We start from the raw sequence: 5,296 nt of genomic DNA, 5'->3' as shown, positions 1-5,296 counted from the left end.
TATATATATATATAAATATATGACTATATGTTTGTGTATCTTTTGATCTGTATGAGGATATATGGAGCTCCCCACGTCATGTCCGACCAGGAAGCCAGCTTCATGTATCCATCAGCTTGTTCCATTTTGATACGTAGCGTATTGTTGATTCTCATACCCCACGCATGCATGCAACGTTATCAGTCTCCATTAAGCTATTTACAACTGCCGCACAGGGGAAATATAGATACAAACACACGCATATGCAACCTGCACACAGATGCACTCACATACATGCATGTAGGTATATAATGATGTTTGTATATATGCGCATGTATATATATATACGTGTGTATGTGTGAGTGTGTGCGTGCGCACACATATATATACATATATACATACATATATGTATAGATATATATGTGTGTGTATGTGTGTGTGTATGTATGTATATCTATATACATAAGGAAGGGATGAATATTGACGTTTCGAATGCCAGAATTTCGTCAAAAAAGTATATATACGCATATATAAAGAGAGAGACGTATGTGAATGTATAAATCACACACACGCACACACATTAGTTTTTTTGTTCAGGATGGATAGGTTCGAATTCAAATTTTTTAGTATACTCCACAAATCATGTATTCAATTCAACTCCATTTTTACAAGTTACTCGTTGAAACGAAGTACTAACATAAAAACAATGTTCAAAAATGCAAAAGGTGTATAAAAGAAAGTTGTTTGCGTAGGAAAAACGATGATACGAACCTAGCGATACAAAACGATTTTTTAAAATATAGAACCAAACTACTGAAGACTTAAAGTTTTCTTTCTTTTCCAAAGTGAGGAACGGAGATGAACGAAATGTGGAACTGCAAAGCAGGCATAGTCTAGATATTACATCCTTCTGTTAACATATTCCACCACCATCACCCCATGAGATTTGTATTCGGTAGCATTCAGTAAAATCTCTACTTCCAGGGACTGAAAATTGCAGGACTCTAAATAAACAAGAGAAGAAACAATCTTTGGGTTTTCAAAATATCGAAGAAGATTAAATACATGCTTTTTTTCCTCTTGGTGTAGCACATTTTAAACAAGCACAGATATTACAAATAACACATGATACATCATTATGATACATTCTGTATATCAAATATAATTAATTTATATACCATTAATATAAATTTTAAGGGCTTCGTCAGGAAACGCAGCGCCGGTGACTCTTTCATGGCCGCTATTACGTATAAGAAGAATAATGAAGTTGACTTCAGTGAAGCGACTTGGCGCAAATGCTTGTAACATAGCAGAATTCACTGAAGTCTACCAAAGAGCAGCCAGGGTGACGGATTAAGTATAGTAATTAAGGACAGGAAAAAAATTCCTTTCCGACAGGCTTCCATGTGGTTTCCGTCTAACAAATTACCTAAGCAAGTCGTTGTCGATTCCGAAACTCTGGTAGAAGACTCTTGGTAGAAAGCTCTCGCTCGATTTGTCAAAAACACTTGCGATATAAAAAAAGCTTATACGTTATGTAATATTTACAGTGAAATACGGCGAGTTGAGTGGGTGTGGTAATATATTCCACTGTGACGTAGCTAACATTTTGGTTCTATTGTTATATTATTCTTTAGTTACCAAAATTTATTCTAAAGTACTTCCCTTAATATAGTTAGTGGGTTAGTATTAATACAAAATTTTAATGTAAAATTTGATCGATTAAGGCTTTTTACTTAAATCGATTATTAAATGCCCAACTAATGAACTATTCAAGGAAGACTTGAACAATAATATCGAATTATATACAAACATACATACGCACACACACACATGTCTGTGTGTGTATGTGTGCACGTGTGTGTGTGTGCGTGTATGTATATGCATATATGTAGATATTGAATTATAAGTATAAACATACATATATATGCATACATTTATATGCATACATTTATATATATATACACACATATATATATATATATACATACAAACATACATATGTGCATTATCTGTGCATGTATGTAAAATATATGTTGTGAATATGGGTATGTGTGTGTGTTTGTGTGTACATGTGTATATATATATAGAGAGAGAGAGGGGGAAGGAGGGAGAGAAACATACACAGACAGACAGAGACAGAGAGATAAGGAGAATGGATATGCATTGAAATTCATGCTCGTAAATATATGTGTTTTGAAGAACATAGTACCCAATACAAGAGGTAGAGTTTAATAATATAATTGACACTTTTAGAATTGTTTTTTTAACTTTCACCTCTCTGATGATCGAGCAATAGTTAATATTATCATTTGCTGAAAATTAGAAAAGGTGAATCTTGACATAACAATTATAATATTTCATCTGTATGACTGTGACATGTGCTAGTTCGCATGTGTGTGTGCGTGAAAGTAATCTCATGTCATCCACGTGCGTATTATTGTTATTGTTGCTGATGTTAATGATTATGACGATGATGACGACGACGATGATGACGGTAACCATTATCGTCGTTTTATTTCCAAAGTAAAAAAAAAAACTACAAAAGAAATTATTTTCATGAAATTTATTAATAATAATATTAATAAAAATCTACAAAAAGAGAAAAAGAAAAAAAAACTTGCCTTCTGTGTTCTAAAAAACAACTTTTTTAAACAAATTGTTTAATTATACTTGAAAATACTGTATAAAATCACACACTAACACATGCACACAAATATGTGTGTATATGTATATACATATATACACACACACATACAAGCATATACATACCTGTCTAGATACATATATGCGTACAAACGTACATCAATACATACATGCACTCTTGTTATACATTATATTCATACACACTCATACGAAGTCTCCCGTAGTCTGGTCTGTAATATCGTTTTCTGATAAATATGGCGACAGTAATTCTCATAAGCTTCATCTACATATCATAGCTAAAAATACAATAGCAAATTATGATAGTAGAAACATAGGATTGGCTATTAACCTTCCCGTCTTTTGCCACTATATGTATGATATTTCACTGTTCAGTTCTACATTGGCATGAAAAAATATTTCACTGTAATATTTAGATCGTCAATATATATTTTTAAAATATTGATTTGTTTAAGAACAAGAGATTTGTTTTCAACAATGACGACTAAATTATTTTGACGATTAAGTTTTAATTTAATACTGTTGTCATTACCTGTTTTTCAAGAGACCAGTGAAATGCAGAAACAGTAGCGAGACAGGAACGAAAAAAAAAAGAGAAAATTCCGTGCTCTATATACGTCCGTCTAAATTTTCAGTTCAAATTCCGCCGAGGTCGACCTTGCTTTTCATAATCTTGGGATTGCTAAATTAAGTCCCAGTGAATTACTATAATGATTTAATCGACTGTTATCTTCCATCCAAAAATGTTGCTGGGCTACAAATCATTATTTTATTCATAAAAGAAATGTTGGATTGGCATGAGCTGTGCAGCGCTTAAAACAATACCCTAGCAACATTCGTTTTCCTTCTTTACGTTTTGAGTTAAATTCTGCCATAATCGCATTTTGCTTTCATTTTTGCAAAGGCAAGATTATAAATAACAGTTGACTACTGAGGGCCAAATTAATCGTCTGTAACTCACGCACACATATACACAGAAATTATGGCCCTGTGCCAAAGATTTAAATCGCTATTTTTAGTTTTCTACTAGCTTAGCTAAAGCTTGCGAACTTTCAACTACAAAATTATGTAAAATAAAGCAATAGAAACGTTAACTCATATACTTACTTATAGATGTAACAGCAATAAAATCAGTTGAAAACTAAAACAAAAGAAACTGTTAAAAGAAACTAATCAACCCTCATTGAGAAGGTAACAGTACGGGCCAATGGAAAATATTTTATGGGACATAAACAAATGCAACTGCTTTAGGAAAAAGAAAAAAAGTATAACAGAGATAAACCGGTGAGAGTGTTTATAGGTTTTAATAATTATGACTCTTCCAAAATATAACAATATTGGTTTCAACACACAGTTGTAAGTCAAAATTCCTACAAAGCGTTATTATTGTATTATTAATATTGATTTCTAATATTGATTTCTAATTTAGGTACAAAGACTCAAATTTGTGAGATGGTATTGTGGATTTTATCGAACTCTAGTATTTGAAAGGTGTTTTGTTTTGTAGTTACCAGAAGAATGAACAAAAAAAAAGTAAAATCTCGACGGGATTTGAACTCAGAACATAAAATTCTAAATACCACCAGGCATTTTGTCTATCACTGTAACCTAGTCTACCAGTCCCACAACATTATTATTATTAACATCGTTATTGTGGCAATCACTGCAGAACATTGATAACCCTTCGGCAAATTGATGCAGTTTCGAATCCTTTTTTGAAAACATTTCGATATTTTTGCGCCTGAAATGACGTTGGGAAAAGCGTAAATTTCACACTTCTCATTCCTCAACCTTTCAAGAACCGGGGCCCTGTTCCTAATAAAAAACAAAAATATGTTGTTATTATTATTATTATTATTATTATTATTATTATTATATGTTTTCCAAATTATAATTCATTGTGGGTATTTTTTGTTTTGTTTATGGGTTTTTCGTGTTATAGTCTTATATTCTTAGTTTCTTTTTTTATTTCTTGACATTTGGACTATTAGAATGAAATACAAATGAATAAGACACTTTATTCAACAGCACTCCCTCACCCCTGATATTTAACCCGTTCCGTCGTCTGTGTATTATGTTAGGGTATAGAAAAAATATTAAAAATTATACAAATATAAAGCAACAACAACAAAAACAAAAATAAAAATAAAACAAAAGTTATATCAATCATTATAACCGCGAAAGCTTTCTGAAGTCGAAGCATTATCCTCCACAAAAGTTCGATTGGAATATTTGAGATTCACTTGAAAAATATTTCAAAAAAAAATAAAAATTACAAAATACATTTACAAAAAATAATATTCATTTTAAAAAATTGATTTTAAAATATATCATATAAAATATGAACGAAAACATTAAAAAAGTCAGACATGAAGTATCACTGGAACTAACAGAAAGAAAGAAAAATTCCATTGTTTTACTGTGGGCTAGAACGAAATGACTGTCTTGTAACACAGAAAATATTTTGAAAGTAATGGATTTCATATACACAAAGGGCATCCTAGAATGATCAGTGGATCCGAAAGAAAATTTATGTAATCATTTGATCGTTATGGGTGTAAGAATAAAAATGCATATTTAAAAATACTTTTTCATGCTTTATTTCTTTGTCGTTGTGTATGTATGTACGTATATATAAAGATAAAAGGTATAT

At 31.3% G+C, this 5,296-nt stretch overlaps 1 protein-coding gene across 1 annotated transcript in view; it reads left to right on the top strand.

Annotated features, from left to right (window-relative positions):
• The window catches only part of LOC106869641 (gonadotropin-releasing hormone II receptor), a 575,980-nt gene extending 570,751 nt beyond the window's left edge, over window positions 1-5,229 (top strand). The window contains exon 7 of the transcript XR_001409422.2: window positions 4,073-5,229. The gene's annotated coding sequence lies outside the window, so the exon portion shown is untranslated. The remainder of the gene's footprint in view (window positions 1-4,072) is intronic.
• Window positions 5,230-5,296: the final 67 nt, after the last annotated feature.

This window comes from Octopus bimaculoides, chromosome 11, assembly GCF_001194135.2.
Source record: "Octopus bimaculoides isolate UCB-OBI-ISO-001 chromosome 11, ASM119413v2, whole genome shotgun sequence".
In the NCBI taxonomy this organism is placed as follows: Eukaryota; Metazoa; Mollusca; class Cephalopoda; order Octopoda; family Octopodidae; genus Octopus; species Octopus bimaculoides.
Note: the sequence above shows the minus strand (reverse complement) of the source record. Positions and strands in the feature narration are given on the sequence as shown.